The sequence below is a fragment of the Thermobia domestica genome, chromosome 8 (assembly GCF_964235325.1).
Source record: "Thermobia domestica chromosome 8, izTheDome1.hap1.1, whole genome shotgun sequence".
NCBI classification, from domain to species: domain Eukaryota; kingdom Metazoa; phylum Arthropoda; class Insecta; order Zygentoma; family Lepismatidae; genus Thermobia; species Thermobia domestica.
In genome coordinates, this window is record NC_137461.1 from 44,912,973 (window position 1) to 44,935,921 (window position 22,949).

The 22,949-nt window shown below is 34.8% G+C and overlaps 1 long non-coding RNA gene and 1 other non-coding gene across 2 annotated transcripts; both read left to right on the forward strand.

Moving 5' to 3' along the window:
- Nucleotides 1-2,512: 2,512 nt before the first annotated feature.
- On the forward strand, nt 2,513-6,434 carry LOC145691709 (uncharacterized). Its single transcript, XR_014132504.1, has 2 exons — nt 2,513-2,760; nt 5,640-6,434. It is a non-coding gene; the product is annotated as an uncharacterized LOC145691709 (long non-coding RNA).
- Nucleotides 6,435-12,522: 6,088 nt separating this feature from the next.
- Nucleotides 12,523-12,594, forward strand: TRNAR-CCG (transfer RNA arginine (anticodon CCG)). Its single transcript has one exon. It is a non-coding gene; the product is annotated as a tRNA-Arg (tRNA).
- Nucleotides 12,595-22,949: the final 10,355 nt, after the last annotated feature.

The window sequence follows — 22,949 nt, forward strand, 5'->3', positions numbered from 1 at the left end:
AACGAATTTTGCCTCACTTTGGATTTCGCAGGTAAGGAGTAAAGACATAAATAATTTACTTCTATTTAAAGGATTTAATCTATAAAAATGTAATTCTTCAATTTTATTTAGACTATGTGTAAATGGAAAAGGAAGTCTTTAGGTATCATCCCGGCATATTTAGGTCTCATGGAAAAATATATTTGGTCTATATTAACCTTCTAAATTTAACCTGCCACGAGGCCTTATGCAAACTAATCATTTGTGCTCACAATTAAAATTATTAAACTTGTTATTCGTCTTGAGACTTTACGAAATTAATGGTTTAAATTATATAAAAGATACCGTATTTAAATTACTATTTCGATATTGCATATTTATATTACTTGTTGTTCTTCGTTACATTTTCACTACTTGTTTAACGTGTATAAAAAAGCATATACTTTTCATGTTAATAAAATTGTTGCTTTAAAATTAGTATTATATTTCCCACGATATCTATTAATAATCCTTGTGCTGGCCTCCGTTGAATTTATAGAATTCACTAGAAGCCAAGCATGTTACATAATTTTTAAGGCTGCGAAATCCAAAGTTCATCAAGTGGGCAAGCATTAAAATTACAGCTGTTTTCTTGATGAGATATCGTGTGGGAAAAAAAATCATTGAAAGTTGTGAGCACCTTAGTGATTTATCAAGTGTAAAACATGAGTGAACATAATTTAATTTCTTTCTCTGATAATGAAGATTTAACTGAGAGTAATGAAAGTGATAAAGGTGAATTTAATCAAACTATTGAAACTGAAAATGAAGCTGGTGTGGGTTACCCAAACGCCCAGGTTTTTAGAGAGCCACTTAATGTTGAGTTGAATGCGCGAGGTTCACGGGAGCCATTTCGTGCTGAACAAACTGCACACACAGCCAGTGGGTTATATGGTGCAGAATTCAATGCACACTCATTTAGAGAACAATACTGTTCTGAACAAAATGTACAAGCTCCGTGTGAGCCCTTTAATAGTGAACATTTTTCGCAGACAATTAGGTACCCATGTCCACGTTGTGGCAATATTAGTGGTGCAGGTAAACCTTATGTCAGCCAATCAAAGGTATCTTGGACTAAGGTTCCGATGCGACGCGGTGTGAACGTACAGTCTGTAGGCCAAAATAATCATGGACAAGGCACAGATATACATCAGCGTAACATTTATTTTTCAAAACACAATAATAAAGGTACTCCCAACGTACAAGGTAGGCAGGATCAGTTCATGAAAAATGAACGAACTGTGTCGTATAGGAATGAAAATGAAACGCAGTGTAAACAGTACATTAATAATGAAAGTAGAATGCCGTCTTCATTGGCACAGATGAATTTAATGCAGCCAAATATGGCACGTCCTGCTATTCAATGCAATTTTGATAAATTGCTAGGGCAAAGTGTTTTCCGTTCATTGGAACAGCAAATTACGTCATTACCTATAGTAGATGCCACAGATAGCCATTCTTGTTTCATCTTTCTGGTTAGGTTAGATGAGCTTATAAGGAGGTATGACTTAGAATTAGAAGCTATTTTGGTAGCAAGTTTAACCCAAACTAGGGGTGAATTTAACAGAACCTTTCATTCTTTCCTTACACGTTGTAATGATTGGGAGGAAATTTGTACTAATTTGCTATGTAAATATATATCCACTGTAGGTCGTACACAATATGTACGAAAATTCTTCTACCGCTTAATGAATGATGGGGAAGAACTTGGAACATTTTTCCAAGAGAAAATCAGTGTTGCCAATGTTCTTGGGATGACATACACTGAACAAATATTTTGTAATATTGTAACTAGTCTGGTTTTACCAGAAATATACCAAAATTGTTTTGGGGAAGCCATACCATCTTCAGTTTCTGAATTGTTGACTATAGCGCAAACTTACGATCATTTTGTTAAATATCAAAGAGATTATATGTCACTTAAAACAATGCCACCTGCTATAAATATACCGAACATTTTTGATGAATCACAAAATCATTCTAAAATTCAAAAACAGGTTTCTGGCTTGCAAAATGAAAAACGTAATCTTATTAGATGCTATAAATGTGCTGGCTATGGACATACTCAGCGGTTCTGTGTTAGTGGAAAAACTATGCGTACATCAGTGCCACCTTCAAAAACACTAATTAATATGCAGCGTGATAAACAAATATTATATATTATTGTGCAAATTGCGGGCATCACAAACTCTTGTTTATTGGACACAGCTTCTAGTATCAATTTGATAAGCAGAAAATATTTACGCCAAATTATGTGTCGTGTTCCTATAAAACCTACTTCAGCAGAATTAGTGACTACCACTATTGATGGTCATTTGGTTGAACTTCATGAAAACACAGAAATTAAATTTTCAATTCAAGGTTGTGAATTCAGTGAAACATTTTACATCATAAACTCTCCACATTTTAATTTGTTGTTAGGAAATAACTTTCTTTTAAAATGGAAAGCTGATATCAAATTGAGTGCCAAACGATTTATAATAGAACAGAAGAATCTTACTGTTCCTCTATTTTGGAGGGATTATTTGTCTCCAATGGAAACTACTCGTCCTATATCTCATTCCAGCGTCTCCGATGCGGTCCGGAGTCACTCTAGTGAGAGGCGCAATGGACAAAGGATCGTTCGGGAAGGACACTGGAAACCAAAAACCAATAAACAAGGTGCCCAGCAGAAACAGCACTGTACCTTTCTGGCAGCAGATTCCGGTGGACCGGAGGACCAGGCCACAACAAAGAAACCAGGTAGTGAATACCTCGTTTATTATCATAATAAATCAAATAGCTTTAATGACATATATGATGAATGTGATTCTGACAATTGTAATTTTGATAATACTTCCTCTCTTTCAGTTAAACTTGTAGAACAATACCCAGATTTACCATGTTATGTTGAAAATCTTTGTGAGAGATACAGTGACGTCATCACTGAACAACTAGGGACAATAAAGGGGTTCACTTATGAAATAGAAATGGAGGATGAAACTCCAGTACTTCTCCCCCCATATCAAATTACAGGCCCTAAACTAAAAGCTCTTAATGAATATATAAATCAGCTTATTGACAAGGGAGTGGTTCGTGAGGTCGATTTCTCTCCTTATTCGTCTCCGTGCTTTTTAGTTCACAATAAGGACGGTACTCCTAGACTTGTTATAGCATACTCTGAAATCAACAAGAAAGTAAGGGTTAACAGTTATCCATCCCCGCATGTAGAAGCTACTATAGCGAATTTAGGAAAGGATACCATCTTCGGAAGATTAGATATAAAGCAAAGTTTCTATCAGTTCTCTATCTCTGAGAGTAGTAGAAAATATACTACATTTTGTACACCTAACCGTTTACTAGAACATTTAGTTCTCCCAATGGGATTTCGTTTGAGCCCATATGTTCTTACTAGTTTCATGTACAAAATCTTTGGGGACATAGTAGGTAAAAATCTTGAAATTTTTCAAGATGATTTCCTTATTCATGCCTCAGATATTGAAACATACAAAAGAGTATTAGAGGAAATTCTCGAACGTTTTCGAAAATGGGGAATTACAGTTTCAAAAAGGAAAACACAACTTTTCCAAACTAAAATCAAATTCCTGGGTTATGAATTTGAAGCGGGAGAAACTAGAATTGATCCGGAAAGGATTGACACAATTCTTAAATTACCTAAGCCCAAAAATAAGAAAGGTGTAAATCGTATCTGTGGGTATTTCAATTATTTCCGTAAATACGTGAAAGATTATGCTGAAATCATGGAACCTCTTCACCGTTTAAGATCTAATAAAATAAAATTTCACTGGGGTGAGAGGGAAGATGAAGCCTATAATAATATTAAGCAAGCATTTGTTGAACATGCTGTATTACAATTACCAGACATGAATAAATCCTTTGTCATTCATGTAGATAGCACTTACAAGAAACATTCCGCTATACTTTCTCAATATGATGATGACGGCCTTCTTAGACCCGTATCATTCTTCTCTAAGAATATTTCATCAGTAGATTGGTCTAAAAGCATATACGAACTTGAACTACGTTCTCTTCTTCTAGCTATCGAAAAATTTGAAATGTATCTTATAAAACCATTTACTGTTTTTTGTGATAATTCATCAGTCACGTGGTTGTTACGGAATCATAAGCGTCAACGTAAGTATGGTACATTAATTGAAAAACTATCTAAATATTCCTTCAAGGTTGTTTATCTCCGCAGTAAGCAGAACTTTTTATCTGATTTTATTTCGCGCACGAACAATGGTGTGGAATTCTATACTAATGATCCTTCAGTTAATGAAATTGAAGAATTCGAAGGGAAACCAGTCAACCTTAGTTTCGCCAATTTTTGGAGTTCACCCTTGTTTAGCAAACCGTTAAAAGAACATCAAATGGAAGACCCTGAAGTTCGGAATATTATCCAAGAAGTGCGGCGAGGTCAAAGGGCGGATGAATTCTGTCTTAAGGACGGAATCTTAATGAAGAAGACCCGAGGCAGAAGAAACCATGGTTGGAGGATAGTCATCCCTAAGGAAATGGTGTATCCTATCATGAAATATTTTCATAGTGATGAGATGGGCGGATTTCACGCTGGATATTCCAAGACGATAGCGAAGATAGCCTCTAGATGTACCTGGAAGACCTTATACCGTGACGTCAGAGAATACGTGAAAGGATGTCAGCGATGCCAACTCTGCAAGGACACCAACAGAAAAAAACAAGGAATTTACTACAGTAGGAAAGTTACTACGCCGAACAACAGCTGGTATTTGGACACTGTTGGCCAGCTTCCAAATTCTGGACCTTATCGTCATATTCTCGTCATTACGGACGCAGCATCACGATTCGTCATGCTTCAACCTTTGCGTTCCTTGAATTCCAAGGTTATATAATGAAGTTGTTCATGTTAGTTGGACAACCTCAGAAAATCATTCATGATCGTGCTCAGGTGTTCTGTAGTCATCACATGAAACAATTTCTCTTTAGTTTAGGTATCCAGGATGTGAGTACAGCTCCGTACAATCCTAGCAGTAACCTTTGTGAAAGAGTGAACAGAGTGCTTAAGAACATGCTCCGTGTTTATTGTAATGAACATCAGAATAATTGGGCTGAACTGTTGGATAGAATCCAATTCACCTTAAATATCAGCAAGAGTGAGAGTACGGGATACGAGCCATCTGAATTGTTTCTTGGGAGGAAACTTTATACACCTTTGGACGTGTTGTGGGAAATAAACTTCGACGAGTTAACTAAGGCGCCGGATAAAGAAGAAAGGTTGAGGAGAGTCATCATCAACATTGATAAAGCCTGGCGTAGAAAGGAGAAATGTTATAATAAAAATAGAGAACCTAGTAATTATTCGGAAGGTCAGAAGATATTGGTTAGGAAGTTTCAAAAGGCTTCATTACTTAAACATTATACACCTAAATTATCCCCCTTATTTTATGGGCCATTTGAGGTCATTAATAAACCTACGTTAAACACCCTTTGGTTAAGAAAATGTGATCAACCTAGTGTTATCATTAAGAGACACATAAATCATATTAAACCTTATGTTGATAATAATGAATCTTAATATGTATATGTTACCTTGTAATCATTGTTAGATATTTTCTGTGGGTTTATTATTTTTTTCTTTGCAGAGAGAAGTATTCCATATCCTCCTAATACTTTGTAAAGCAGGCATGGCAATAAGATGTAATATGTAAGAGGGTAGTTTATTGTAAGATTCTGGAAAACTGTAAGTAGGAAATTTTTGGTCAACAATTCATATTCCATTTATTGTGGACTATTCCTTTTGTAGTAAGGTTAGTATCCTATAGAGAGAGAGGGGTAGGATATATTATGTAACGTAATAGTCCCAATAAATGTATTTTTTGTATGTATTTTGTATTAGAACATTTGTAAGAGCGCAAAGGATGAAAACTACATAGAGGGAGAGATAATCTATAATTGACAGGCCTATGTCTGAAGTGAGCTACCATCTGGTGGGCAATTTCGGTACCAGGTCGAGAACTAAGCCGGGCCGTAACGAATTTTGCCTCACTTTGGATTTCGCAGGTAAGGAGTAAAGACATAAATAATTTACTTCTATTTAAAGGATTTAATCTATAAAAATGTAATTCTTCAATTTTATTTAGACTATGTGTAAATGGAAAAGGAAGTCTTTAGGTATCATCCCGGCATATTTAGGTCTCATGGAAAAATATATTTGGTCTATATTAACCTTCTAAATTTAACCTGCCACGAGGCCTTATGCAAACTAATCATTTGTGCTCACAATTAAAATTATTAAACTTGTTATTCGTCTTGAGACTTTACGAAATTAATGGTTTAAATTATATAAAAGATACCGTATTTAAATTACTATTTCGATATTGCATATTTATATTACTTGTTGTTCTTCGTTACATTTTCACTACTTGTTTAACGTGTATAAAAAAGCATATACTTTTCATGTTAATAAAATTGTTGCTTTAAAATTAGTATTATATTTCCCACGATATCTATTAATAATCCTTGTGCTGGCCTCCGTTGAATTTATAGAATTCACTAGAAGCCAAGCATGTTACAGTCGGTACAAATAAAAAATAGTAATTAACGATGATTTAATGACCAGAAATAGGACATCCATGAGTTAGCTATACAAATGTCCTTACTAAAGAAAGATAATGCTAATTTGAACTTGGACATCATAGAGAAAAGAAAAATACAGATAAACAGAAGAACACCAAAAGAAAGAAATATTATGGAAACTGAGGATGAACTGCAAAAATAAACCAGTTGAGAATGATCCAAGAGCATTTCAAGAACTAATTTGAAAAGAACTGTTGCTGTCTACGGCAAATTGCTTTTTTAAAAAAGATGGTAGGCTGTTTGTCTCTTATAAATAGTAAAAGAATAATTGTATATGAGAAACTGGAATGCCTAAAAAGCAAGTTGCTCTAGCCATGAGCCTGGGTATTAAAACAGTAAGATATTGAATTGAACGATTCGAAGCAGAAGGGGAACAAGGATTACAAACTAAAGGGAAAGTGAGTAGACCGCATGTGACAACAGAAGGCCAAAATGTTTCGATTATCGAAGCTAACGCAGCAAACCCATTCGCTGCTGCCTTAAACCTGAAAACAACTTTAGGTCTGGAATGAAGTGCAGAGACATGTAACTGTACTCGTATTATTTGCTCTGCTGTGCAGGTCAAACTAACAGATGCATATGCACACATGCTCCCTTAGAGTTCGCAAGGACACACATCAACAAACCACAAGACTTCTCGAACCGTATAATCTGAAGTGACAGGAAAATGTTTAGTTTGTATGAAGGAGGAAACTTGTTGAAACGTTTTATAAAGATACATGCTCAAAATCGAGGGCTCGATATTAAAAAATATCATTTATCTATGACTTACGTTTCCCGACATATTGCTCCCTAAATCTTCCGAAATCCGAACTTTTTTGGCCAATATCTGGGGAACGGTCGCCAGTTTGCCAATGACCATCGATTACTATTTGGTACCAAAGTGTTCGTCATTTCCTTAAATATTGATCAACACCAATATCATCTCTCTATGACTTACGGTTCGCTAGATATGGCTGATTAAATCTCCCGACATCGGAACGTGTTTGGTCAATATCTCCGGAACGGTAAGAACGACACAAAAAAGTTCATTACTTTCTGAGATAATTGTTGATGTTCTATCGAATGCAGAAATCAAAATTAAAAATTCGCAAATAAAAAACACACACAGAGAGATATTGAGAATTTCTACCGTTTGCTATCTGTTAAAAATAATTTTCCAGCATATTTTTCGTACATCTCTCAATGCTATTCTCAACCAAGCAACCTATATATAGGAGATAACACTATTCTATCACAGCGAGCTGTTCAACAAGGTGATCCGTTAGGTCCAGCACTGTTTGCTATGACTCTCCAACCAATTGTTAATAATATAAACGCAGATCTGTCTGGTATTTGGATGATGGAACAATAGCTGGAAATACAGACGTAATACCACAAACATTAGACAGCATTCGTACACATGCATCATGAATTGGCTTATCGCTAAATTGCTCTAAATGCGAAGTAGGATTCCTCGGTGCTACAGAAGAACAAATTAAGAACCTCTATGATATATTTAATAAATCAGCACCTGGTATTCAGCTCCTTACACCAAGTAATGCAGAGCTTTTAGGTTCAGCTATCTCAACAGAGGCACGGAGCAAAATGTTACTAGACAAAACCTCAATAGTAAGACTATTCATGGCTTTGGATTGATTGTTTTAACAAAAGAGACACTGACCAAAGCTTAAAACCCACTTTATTTTAAATTATAATTTGTAACTGTTTCGGATATCTAGCATATCCTTCTTCAGACACTATCGAAATTAATGAAAATACAGACATATATATAAATGTTGTTATAACAAAGTTTAAATTCTTTAACCGTCATATATATAGTCATTTTTATATGACTATATACTTGTTATATATACTTGTTATACTTGTCATATATACTTGTTATATGACTATATATATGACGGTTAAAGAATTATGACTATATACTTGTTATATGACTATATACTTGTTATATATACTTGTTATACTTGTCATATATACTTGTTATATGACTATATATGACGGTTAAAGAATTTAAACTTTGTTATAACAACATTTATATATATGTCTGTATTTTCATTAATTTCGATAGTGTCTGAAGAAGGATATGCTAGATATCCGAAACAGTTACAAATTATAATTTAAAATAAAGTGGGTTTTAAGCTTTGGTCAGTGTCTCTTTTGTTAAAACAAAACCTCAAAACTAGAATTTTTTTGTCACGACTTTCCAAGCTTTCAGCCCATTCTGCTTTTTACCTGTTAAACTTCATTTGGAATGCCGAGAATATTTTATTTCCTCCAATGCTCTCCATCTTGGAAGGAAGATGCTCTATTGGAAAAGTACGACGATACTCTTAAAACTGGTCTGGAATCCATCCTCAATTGTTCTCTTAATAACAACTCTTGGATACAAGCTTCTTTACCAGTCAAAAATGGAGGCCTTGGAATCCATCGCGCCACAGATATGGCTATTCCATCTCTTTTAGCGTCTTTCTGCGGTGCAAGTCAAATAGTTAGTTCTCTTCTTCAATGGGATAACGACGAAATCACCAATCCAGATGTGATGGACTGCATAGCTAAATGGACAAATTTAGTTGGGTTAGACCCTCCGGCTCTCGAAAATCGTAACAATCAGTCCCATTGTTAATTGCCAGGCAGCTCCTTTATTGCAGACTACAAATAACATTGAAGATAAAGCAAGACTTTTAGCAGTCATGTCCCCAGAAAACGGAGCATGGCTTCAAGCTCTACCATCACCATCTCTGGGCCTACACCTATCCAATGAGAGCTTCCGAGTGTCAGTTGCACTACGGTTGGAGCAGATATATGTGAACCACACCACTGCCCCATTTGTAATACCTTTGTAGATAAAAAGGGATTACATGGTTTGTCTTGCAAAAGCAGCGCAGGCAGACACCCACGTCATTCAAGTATAATGATATAATATTAAGAGAATTAATACCAGCAGGAGTCCCAGCAGCGAGGGAACTGATTGGATGCAGCCGATCTGACGGAAAAAGACCTGATGGTATGACATTAGTACCTTGGAAGAAAGGAAAGGCATTGATTTGGGACTTCACATGTTCAGACACCTTTGCCCCCTCCAACCTACAATATGCCTCAGTACAAGCTGGACTCGTAGCTGCTCGAAGAGCGAAAGAAAAAAGGAAAAAATATAGCAATCTACTCGATAATTATTGCTTTGTCGCAATAGCAATTGAGTCTAGCGGTTCTTGGAAAGGAGGAGGCCTCAAATTTATAAAAGAAATCGGCCACCGTCTATCGATTAAATAAGGAAATAATCGAGCAAAAAGTTTCCTGATTCAACGCATAAACATAGCCATTCAACGTGGGAACGTGTCGGCTATAATGGGAACGTTACCCACTAGTAAAGAGCTAGAAGAAGTCTTTCTTCTGTAATTGCGAAGAAGGGAGGTTAGGAGTAAAAACAGACATCATTGGTGCATCAATTTATGTAGCAACCGAGCAAGGAGTATGGAGAGACAGCTCACAGTCCATAAGTTTATATGAAAAATTACGGCATGAATGCTGTACCGTACGTCAAGACAGTGACATAACATGACAGCTTGGAGCCTTTGAAAGCAGAAGATTTAGTACTACCTGCCGAACATTATGGGAACAAAGTGCCGAAGAATAGATGCTTACTGTTTAATTTTAAATTTTCATTATAACAGTTTTTTAATAATCATTGTTATTTTAAAAATTTAAAAATGTATAACAATATATCTATATATATCATCATCATCATATATTTGTTAAATTTTAAATTTAAAATAATTAGGCAAAAATTGAGAGTAATATATATTGATTGAGAATTTAGTAACGAACTTTTTAACTTAATTGAAAATTACAAATACAGCTATACGTAAGAGAACATAAAAAGATAAAGTTCATAGGAAATGGAAATCATACAAATGTAATAAAATCCAGAAGGATAAAAATAGATGTATGACTTTAAAGGAAAAGGTTACAAGTTATTATTCTTCATTATAGTCATTTCGGAAATTTGTTAGTCTGTTATTGAAATAAAATTTTATTACAGATAAAATTTTCTTTGCACGATAAGAAAATAGTAATAGACTTTTTAAGTTCCATTACACATCAAGTTATAATTTCAAGATACGTTTATTATTTCTAGGATATTTCTTTTATTATTCCGTTAATTTGTTGCACGTTTTGATATTCAATTGTTTTGTTAAGTATTTAAATTTAACTGTAATTCGCACATGACAAAGCCAACGGCTAAAAATAAATAAATGCTAATAAATTTAACACAAAAGAAGAAAGTTAAACAGCTCATTGCGAAAATATAAAAGATATAAAACATACATGAATTTTACAGTAGTTCAATCATAATTCTTAATAATATTGGAAGAAAAATTGTACTAGCAAATCTTGGATATTCGGATATACTAGCAGAAACCAAAAACCAAATTGCGGTTTGCTAAAGACAGCAGAGCAATAGCAATCTCACATCGTCATGATTCGGTATTGACCAGAAATATACAATAAGAGAATATTGCGAGCGGTTATTATATTCAATGAGTAAGCAAAAAGGGATCTACTTACCGAAAAAAAAAAATATGTAGCAGAATTTTCTTCTATATGGCAACAGGTAGCGCTTTCGGAAGATGCTACTTCCTTCTTTGGCCTGTGCTAGACCTGAAAAAGGATTAAAAAACTTGAAAGAAGAGTAAAAAATGGTTAAAAGGTTAAGATATGTAAAAAGACAAATCTTCTGTCAAACATAAAACCCACGGAAATAGACACTCACTGACATTGTACAGTGCTGTTCACTGTTTTTTGTTCTTGCTTTCCAAATGGTGAAAGTATGTAGTGAAAAGATTTCTCCAAATGAAATTTATTTCTCCTCGATGCAGATTAAGTGAGGGCCTTTCTTTGTGAATATAATATGATTCTTTAATTTTTCGTTCCATTGCTGTGTTTGCTTTTTCAATGAAATATGATTTCACGATATGATGATTATAATCTCTAAGATGCGTTGCTAGACTGGATAGCTGTTGCGCATTCCGAGATTTCGAGGTACGAAATTATTCAGTTATTCTATGTACAAATGTTTCTTTTTGTTTGACCTATATACACTTTATCACACTGACATTTATCACACATCACACCCGATAGACGCTACTGCTTTGTAAAGGGTCAGTAAAAGACGCTTTAAAATTTGTTATATATTTATCTATAGATTTTGGAGGAACTTCTGAAATTTTGATGTTGTGTCTTTGCGGAATTTTCTTAATTTTTGCTGAAAAATGTGGAACCAAAAGGACACCAATACATCTGTTAGTTACGGGATTTGTTGTTGGTTGATGGTGGGTGCCGACAATCTCCTGTTGTATCTGTTTGTACTATTTGAACAATAAAGATTTTTGGAAACTAGTTTCCTGTCCAATTTGTAATAAATAGTGTACTTAGTTGTTGAGATCCTCACAGAGGTCTGAAAGTAAAAGGGCTCTCCTAAAAACTTTTTTTTTCGAAATATTTAATTTCTGAATCCTTGAATGTGATGATTTAAGGTTGATATATTTTGTACCAGCAGAAGGTTTACGGTATACCGAAGTAACAAATTTATTGTCATGTCTTATAGTCGTAATGTCAAGAAATTTAAGAGCACCATTTTCTCCAAGTTCCTTCGTAAATTTTATTCTAGGGTGGATTTGATTAAACCCATCGAATAGTTTATTTAATTCTTGAGGCTTCTTGTACAAAATCAAAGTATCATCAGCATATCGAAAATATCTAATACAAGGAAATTTAGGAAAGATATTGGTTTCAAACATGTCCAGTACCAAATTAGAAAGTATTGGAGAAAGGATAGCTAATCCATCATCCTGTCGAAAAATAGTGTGTTCAAATTTAAAGATGGGGGGCGCGGTGGCTCAGTGGTAGAGCGTTCACCTCCGGTGCTTGGGGTCCCTGGTTCGATCCCAGGTCGCGCCGTGTGGACTTTGTGGGAGACAAACACCGTCTCGTGGGTTTTCTCGGGGTTCTCCCGTTTCCTCCCACTTTCTTCATTCCACCATTTCATTCATTTCTCATAATCACCGTCTCCTTTAGCCTCACCGGCATAACCGTGGGACGTAAAACTTAAAGATTTCATTTCATTTTTTTCAAATTGAAAGACATTGTTCCTTAGACAAAAAGCTATTAGTCGAGACATTAATTAGATTTCGTATGGATTCAATTTTAGTTTAAGTAATGCCAGTTCCACTGCATATAGAGCCAGGTCTACTGATGTTGAACGATACATTTACACAACATCAAAAGATGCCAAATGAATGGAATTTGCAGCAACAAAGGAATTCAAGCGTGTTTTCAATCCCATAATGTTTTTAATCGTGTATCTAACTGGAATATTATATGATACGAGTTTATCCTACAGCCATTTTGAAAGTAAATATATAGGATGAACATATTCATATCTCGAAATCTCGGAATCCGCAACAGTTATCCTGTTTAGCAACGCATCTTAGAGATCATAACCATCATATCGTGAAATCATATTTAATTGAAAAAGGAAACACAGCAACGGAACGAAAAATTAAAGAATTATATTATATTCACAAAGAAAGACCCCTCACTTAACCTGCATAGAGGAGAAATAAATATCATTTGGAGTAATCTTTACACTACATACTTTCACCATTTGGAAAGCAAGAACAGAAAACAGTGAACAGCAGTGTACAATGTCAGTGAGTGTCTATTCCCGTGTGTTTTAATGTTTGACAGAGGATTAGGTTTTTTTTTTTTAAAAAAAAAAATAGTTCATCGTTTAACCATTTTTACGCTTCTTTCATGTTTTTTCTATCCTTTTTGAAGTCTATCGCAGGCTAAAAATGGAAGTAACATCTTCCCGAAAGCGCTACCTGTTGCATATAGAAGAAAATTCTGCTACATTTTTTTTTTTTTTTTTTTTTGCGGTGAGTAGTAGCCTTTTCGGTTTTTCTCATATAAATATATACTAGTTTTAACACTAACCAAATATACAAATCACCATAGATAATATTCATTGTTTTGAAGAGTTGAAGTCAATCGACAGTTACGAAGATAGTTATGGTGGCTTTACAAGCATGTCATAGTTCTTTCGAATATTCATCTTCTCATTAAGTTAAAATCTGAAAGATTACATTAAGATGAATAAAGATGACATTAATGATGTTATGCTTAGGGTTATATGAAAACACATATTTATATATTACGCTAATTAACGTAAACGAAACATAATTTATACTAATTATGCATATTGTAAGAATCCCCCATCACGACAAAAGCACATGTTAATACAACAAGTGTTATTGACTGCAAACAATGAAGCAGACAAGAAGTCAACACGGAAGACACCGAGGGAAGCCAAAAGGACCTCACGAAGGGACCCGAAGCGGTCAAATAAGAGTACCCACAGAAGGACCTGGAATCAGTCGACCAACTGATCAACTAACCATAACCTGCTCTGAGGTCGTATTGGACTAGGAGTACACCTTTCCTAAACCCTATGTCGTACTGGACTAGGGATCCCAACTATAACTGAAAACCTCGCTAGGCTGCGTGAGCTGAGGGGGTTATCCACAAATCTCACCTATAAATTTTGCTAGTGTTCTGGATGCTGCCATGAGCGGAAGAAGCAGCCGGCAAAACATCAATATCCCTTCATCTGGTGGTTAAGGAAAGACACTTATTCTTTGTAAAATCAAAGACATTTTGTACTTTGGAGTTTTTCTAATAAAAATGGTGAAGGGGAAAAGACTCGCTAGGACCGTTATTTAGTCTCTACTATAAATCATTGCGATATTAATAAATAAATGGGAGAATAAATACAAGTATTATTAATGATAATAAATAAGAGTAATAATATTTCTATCTATCTATCTATCTATCTATTTATCTATCTATCTATCTATCTATCTATCTATCTATATATATATATATATATATATATATATATATATATATATATATATATATATATATATATAGATAGATAGATAGATAGATAGATAGATAGATAGATAGATAGATAGATATATACTGTATATATCGCATAACAGGAAGAATATTTACGTGGAAATTGTCTCGTGATTAGTTTATGATTGTCAGGTGCTGAGTGAGGAATACATGGAACAATATATTATCATGCGACTCACAAAGATACTTATGCCCAAATTTTATATACAATCTACTATCTACATATGCTAACTAAATCTTACTACATCCTAAATTGCTCTTACCATATGCATAGTACTTACTCTCTAGTGACATACTTACCTGTCAAAAGATTTCCACACCTTGGTGTTCACGTAACCACTTTTACGCAAACACAGATGGCGGACGTTAAGTAGTTGCGTGCGTGAAGCTCCCAGTTAATATCAGTTTATGAAGCGCTCTTAGAAAAAACTGACTGATTTTTTTAACAAATAATAATCTTAAAGTAGTGAAGTGCTGTGTACTAAGTTTTTTTTCTTTCTTTTTGTTGTTACTAATACCTATTTACAAAATGCCACCTAAAGGCTCAACAACTCCACGCGATACAAAGGCGTCAAGTCCATCAAAAGAAGACTTTATGAAACAAATTTGTAGTGAAGTGAAGGCAGCAGTACAAACACCGGAAGCAACAAATGTGATTATAGAAGCTATTATTGAGACAGTAACGAAAGTTGTGGTGCAGAAACTAAAAGAAACTATCGATTTTAATACAGAAGTAGTAGAAGAAATGAAGGCTTCAGTGTCAGAGCTGAAATCCAAGTTGACGGAAAAAGAAAATAGAATCGCTTCTCTGGAAGAAAGTGTAGTTGAACTTGAACAATACCAAAGGAGAAACAGTATAAGAATTTTCGGAGTGCCTGAAAAAGAACAAGAAAATACAGATAACGTTTCCTTGTCAGTCTTCGAGACTAAACTAGGAATTAAACTTGAGCCTACGGATATCTGCAGATCTCATAGAATTGGTCCTAAAGTTCGTGGCAAAACAAGGCCTATTATTGTTAAGTTCACGAGCTACAGAAGCAGAGCTTTGGTCTTCAGAAACAAAAGTAAACTAAAATCCAGCGGAATCACCATAAGAGAAGATCTGTGCCAGTCAAGATTACAACTCCTTAAGATGGCGACAACGAAATTCGGTACAAGGGACGTATATACACAGGATGGGAAAATCGTCATCATAAAAGACAAGGTAAAGCATTTCATAACCACAGCTAAGGAACTTCAGTCGGTGTAATTACACAGAAGAACAAAACTGGGAAGTGCTTTTATGTTTCTTTCTATTATATTTTTATTTCACTAATATTTTTTTTAACCAATGGTTAGTGCCGTCCTTCTTATAAAGTGCAAGGCAGAAGTACTACCTCTGTGTGTAAAAACTGACTCCCCCTTTGTACATTATCTCGTTTTGACTGCTTTTATTACCAGCAACTTTCTGTGCAAAATAACTTACTCTTTAATATTCATTATGTGCAGACAATCATGCTTAAAACATTATTACGAAAACGTTTGCTCGAAAATGGACAATAAACTGGAGCGTGTTTCATATATAGTGAATATCTTATACGTTGTGTGCTTATATTCTTTATTTAGTGAGTGTGTTGCATTGTATCTAAAATGTTATAGTGTTGTTGCTTGTGGTTTCCATGATCTGTGCCCGTTTTCTCAATCTAAGCCACCGACGGAAGGCCTTGTTCATTTGCAGCCTGACTGCAACTGTACTGTAGATACTCACAAAATGTCTCATTACTGCTTTTTACGTTCTTACTATGTAATATCGTTTAAATTGTTTTATTGTGTCTTAAGCTTACTAAGTATGTCATAAATGTAACTATGAGTACGACTATGGGTAACTCTACTGGACATTCTCATATTCTTGACCTCTCTGTTATTAACAGAAACCGTGCTGTGGTATGCACAATACCTGCAGATGTCAAAAGAAAATTTACCGTTATGCATGCTAATGTTCGCTCACTTCTTCCGAAAATTGATGAAGTAAGATCTCTTATCGCTACGAATGAATGTGCTATATTTATTGTAACTGAATCATGGTTAGATAAATCTGTTAATACTGAACAAATTGATGTACAAGGGTATTCCGTTTTACGACAAGACACGGGCAGAGGTGGGGGGATAGTAGTATATTATCTTAAAAACCTAGAACTTATGACTTTTGCATCCAGCTCTGGTGACGGATTAGAGAGACCAAACATAGAATTTCTTAACTTTACTGTAAAAATAAACTCTTATTCAATAGGTTTTGCTGCATTATACAGATCACCCAATATATCGTATACTTCACTATCAATTATTGAAGATATTGTCATCGAGCTCTATCCACAGGTCGATTCTCTGTATTTAATTGGCGACCTGAACTGTGACCAAACTTGCATAAACAAACCTGAAACGGTATATTTAAACTCAATATTAAATAGGTTAAATCTTATTCAAATAATTAATGAGCCTACTAGGATAACTGAAACAAGTGAATCTTTGTTAGATGTTATTGTTACTGATAACAGAGACAGACTGGCGTTGCATGGTGTTAGTACCCCTATTGGAAATTCTGATCACTGTGTTATATACATGGTTCTTGATATTAATAAACCGCCTAGCCCGAAACCTGAAATTCTTAGCTGTCGAGATTATGGTAGTTTTGATGAAAATCTTTTCTTTAGCGATGCTCAATACATACACTGGGAAAACATTGAGTCATTTGAAACAATAGACGGTAAGGTTTCCTTTGTACAGGACGCATTAACACATATATTCGATGTACATGCTCCTATTAAAAAGATCAAGCTTTCTAAAACTAAACTCCCATATCTCTCAAGTAATACCAAGCTATTAATGAAATTGCGTGATCGAGCACATCTCAAGTTCAAGCGTACCAAAACCCAACAAGATTGGGAAGAGTTTAAAAGGCTTAGGAACTTTACAACGTCAGTGGTTCGATAAGAAAAAATTGCTTACTTCTCTTATCGTATTAAAAACTGCACTGCAGTTAAAGACAAATGGAAAGTAATACAAGAGCTGGGTCTTTGTAACAGAAACAATGATGTAGCACTTTCCAGTGAAATCAATGATCCAAATGTTATTAATGATCATTTCGTCAGTCTTCCTGGTTTGCCTCCTATTAATTCTGAGAGAGTTGACAATCAAACTAAGAAATTTCTGTCTAAAAAACATCCACAGCTACAGACAACATTTCTATTTAACCCAATAAATGAATCCGATGTGAGAAAGGCGGTACACAGCATAAAATCTAACTCAGCTGGCCTTGCAATAAGCACTAAAATGATCAAATTAGCGTTGCCATTCATACTATCACCTCTAACGAAAATAATTAATTATTCACTAGTTAACGGCTGCTTTCCTACTGCCTGGAAAACAGCAAAAGTGGTACCGCTACCAAAGAAACCCCACGTAACTTCCTTAAACGAGCTACGTCCAATTAGTATCTTACCAATAATGTCAAAGATCGTAGAAAAATTAGTAAACCAGCAATTATACGACTATGTAAATCATAATAATATTATCCCTATTATTCAATCCGGTTTTCGTAAGCATCATAGTACTGTCAGTGTGATGCTCGAGGTAACAGATGGGATATTAAACGCAGTTGATAACTCTCAAGTTGCAATCATAGTCCTCTTAGACCTAACCAAGGCCTTCGATCTAGTTAATCATAACCTGTTGTTGGCTAAACTAAGGTATTATAAATTTTCTGATACCGTCATAAACTGGATTGAAAGCTACTTACTAGGCAGGAAGCAACAAGTATATCTTAGGACAGCTCAAAATCCCTTATCTTCGGCACTCGTTATAAACAAAGGAGTACCTCAAGGATCAATCTTGGGTCCCCTTTTATTTTCTATTTACATTGCTGATCTCATAGATTCCATTAAATACTCTACTGTGCATTGCTACGCGGATGACACACAACTTTGCATCATGTCATCACCACAAAATATTGAACAAACTGTAGAACTTGTTAATAGAGATTTGACCTCTGTATCTGAATGGTGTACTGATAACGGTCTTGCCATCAACCCAAGTAAGTGTACATTTACGATTATAGGAACCTCACAACAGTTGAGTAAAATCAAGGCATCGGATCTAAAAATAAAAATTATGGACACTTATATTTCTTACTCTACCCATGTGAAAAGCTTAGGACTCATATTGGATAAGGAACTAAACTATAATAATCATATATCTACTCAGTGTAATAAAGCTATTACTTTATTACGTCGACTTTACAAAGCCAAAGACTTTCTATCTCAGTCTATGAAATTATATCTCATACAAGTTCTTGTTTTACCGTTATTAGACTACTGTGACGCTGTATATGGACCATCTCTCTCTGTTTACAATTCTAAAACTATACAGAAAATACAGAACTCGTGTATTAGGTTTGCCTTTAACTTAAAGAAGTTGGAACATATTCTACCAGTGCTAAATAGAAACGACATTTTAACAATGTCGAGAAGAAGATACCTACGCTATAGTTGTCTGATATATAAAATCCTTAAAACTCAATCCCCACAATATTTATATTGTAAATTTACAAAGCGGTCACAAATTCACTCTCACGTTACGCGTAACAATGAGAAATTCAATGTACAAAGACTTAAACTGAAGATAGTGCAAGGATCATTTTCTAGAGCAGGTCCGAGAGTATGGAATGCGATACCAAAAGCTCTCACGGAAATAAAGTCATTTAATTCATTTCGAAATTCATTAAAATCACATTTGATGAAATCCCAGCGACTGGCCTCTGGCACTTACGACATGTACAGTTTTATGTAACAGCTTAGCTAAATCCAACAATATCGATACTTTTTATTGCATATGTCACTTGTTTATCTTCTGATTTATTCTTTTACTTGTATTTTTTTTAAGTTTTTTTTCTGTTCCTTTTGATGTGTAATGTTTAATATTGTATTCTTTTGACAAGGGTTAGGTGGTAGAGCAGCCATGGCTGAACCTCGCCCGCTTCAATAAAGACATTTTCATTTCATTTCATTTCATTTTAAAATAGGAAGACAGCAACATCTAAAACAAAATAAGAGAAATTAGAAAATTGATTAAAATTAAGAAATTTTAAAAGTGGTTGTCACTATTTTCATTTTTTTTACCTGAATAAATGCTATAATATACATGTTGATGGTAAAAAATGATGTGTTTTGGATTGTTGTTCGATGTAGACTAGTACTTCATTACTGGAGTGGCCTTAATTATTTGTTGCCTCGATCTTCTATGACTTTTCTATATTTTAAATGAAGATCTTCAAGTTTTTGAGGTCAAGTACACTTACAACCAATATGGACTGAGCTATGTACTGCGTTAATGTTTCTAGAGCTGTTCCTTAAATGGCGACTCAAGTTTACATGGTTTAGATAGCTAAATTTATCTCCTGAAAAATATCCTCCTTCAGTGAAAAAAATAAGTAAAAGATGGAAGGATTTCTTGCTCGCAGGGAAACTCATGCAGAGTTTCTAGACTTCTATAACCCTTTCTAGTAAGCGATTTTTTATAAAATAAGCAGACGGGAATAATCCCTCCGTTCCAGAATAATGTATATCTATTATACGCAGTGGTTTAGCTGAAAGGAACATACCGGATCGGCGTTCCCGAAAATATTTGTCAGACAATATTGAAACCCAGTATGAGTCCATATCGAGGTTGATAAATTCGTAAGGTGAATTTCAGTAAATATTTTTCCTATTAAATCATTGATTATACTGAAAGACTTATCACGCATGTGTTGATGATAGGTGCCCCGATATATTTGTTGTATAGGGTTCCTACTGATCTGGAGAAATCTATTTCCCTGACTTCTCCTTGACCTTTGGCAGGAAATTCCCTGACTTTCATGACAGGTGTCGGATGATGTTGACATATAAATAAGGAATAAATAACGGTAAATATTTATATATGAGAACATTTATTCCATAGATACAAGTAATAGTCAATTGTTCATACATACATTTCTCTTACCACACATAAAAATCTGAGCAACCTTCCATACTGTGATCATTAATACTTGACTAAGGTGAAATTGGTGTAGAATTAATGTTAGAAAAAATATATTTTATAAAATTTCCCTGACTTTCCCTGATTTTCCTGACCAGTTAGAACTCTGTCATATGTATTTGATGTACTATTCATCCTACTATACATTCTGTATTAGGGCACGTCGATTTTGGACGTGAATCAACCACCAGCAACAGTAGCATTCCAGTATAAGCTCAGACTACAAATGTGGTAGAAATTCAAAGAAGCACTCAAACTGTCAGCTAGATATAATGCCCTTCTACGCACAATCCCTATAAGAAAGATGCCTCTTTGACTATCGTTGTCATTAAGGAAGATTCAGGTAAATTTAGACAACAATGGGTGGATGCAGTGGGAACAAAGTAGGGGAATCGCCCTATCCTGGATTTTGTAAGAAGTTCGGATCTTTAAAATACATGTCAAAATTTGATAAATTTGCTTACTCCTCCACTACAGCACCTACTATATTTAGTGTAGTTAATAAAGTTAATCAATATATACCAATAACAATTGAAGGGTATACGGAAAGAAGGAGCTAATCGATATTTTACTTATCTTTCAGGAGAAGAAATTTAAAATGTTAATGGGTCCTTCCTTTCCCTTTATGGCTTTTTCTTCCTTTGTGAATTCCTCTAGAACAAGTCACTTTTTCTACAATATTCGTAGTGGATTTAGAAGTACAAACTAGCACGAACAGTTGGTGTCCATATGGGACCTTTTGCAAAAATTGCAATAAGCCCCTTTTTTCCTCGTACCCTTCAATTGATCTACGTGAAGTATTATTTGTCAAAGTATTGGCGAGTTCACTTGCATGTTGATCTTTTGCTCCAACCCTTGGAAACAATCCTGCGGATTCTTATGCGCTTTGACTATTTCGCGAACTTAGGATTGTGCTAAGATGGAAAACGATCAAGGAATGTTGTGTGTTTATGTTAGTCCCTGCTTCTCCCCTTCTCCCATCTAAAAGAGGAAAATAACATCGCTAGACTATTCGACTGAACTTAGCAGAATCAGAGAGACTCCTATTCAGAAAATTAGAACTGACTTGTGCCATTTCGGTATTTAAAAGAATACAAAATGATCAAAGAGTTTCAAGCACAGTGATCCTAGATTTAACGAAAGACAACAGACATACATGTTAAGTTTGGATTATCTGTGGTCAGTGGCGTATTTAAGGGGGTCTTCCGGGCTTAATCCCCCCGAAATTCAATAAACTATTTTAAAGTAAATGGGATATCTTGCAGAATTTTCACATTTCCAGGAATAAAGTTAGCAAAGCTTCCCCGGAAAGAAAATTGTAAATACGCCAGTGCCTGTGGTAGAACCTGATTAGAAATTTAAGGCTTTATATTATTATTTATTTAAGTTCACACATATCGACGCATAATGGTTTTATTTTAAGAAGATTGGGGACACTTACTATCTCATATTGAACGAGAAGCGATCAGTATGCCAAGGCAAAAGTGAACGATTTATTATTTAAAAAAACACTCACAAAAATATTTATGCTTGTAGTTCCAAGACTTAAATGAATTCCAAATGAAAACTATGGCATACAGCTACTCATATAAATGACGGAGACAAAAAGAAATAGTAAAAACTGGAAACATGGTACCCCTGTTCACCAAAATGTCAGTATGATACAAAATGAATGTCGAGCAGAATGTCATTAACAATATAATTCCAAATAAATAAATAAATAAATAAATAAAATAAAAGTTTTTCGAAAATTAGAGAAAGAAAATATGTTCAGCTGGACAAAGAAAGTTCAAATTGTTCGGATGATGATCAGCAAATCTGTTAGTATCAACAAATCTGAATGGATTATCGTCTTCAAGTGGGAACCACCAGTCATGACTGCAACGTGCTAGAACTTAGCTTTACAACGTTATTTAGTTCTTGCAATATCAAAAGCTCATTGGAATTCATTGACTCTATGATCCAAGCATTTATCGAATATAGCTCAGAAAATCTGGGTAATGTTGTTCTTTCCGTACAAAGAGTGTGAATTGCTGTACGACGCAACAGAAAGACAATTCATATAAGACACCTCACATGATTAAAAACAAACAACAGGATAGAATTCGTTGCCGAACTCTTCAGTGCAAGCCCAAAGCTATAAAAGTAGCACAAGTACAGCTTAGGATGGACTTCATATTGTGTAATAGATTACATGGTTAACGGGTAGCATTTTGTATACCATATTTTGGGGGTTAATGAGCTACTGTGGAAGCTTTGCGCGCTGTATTTTGGAATAAAAT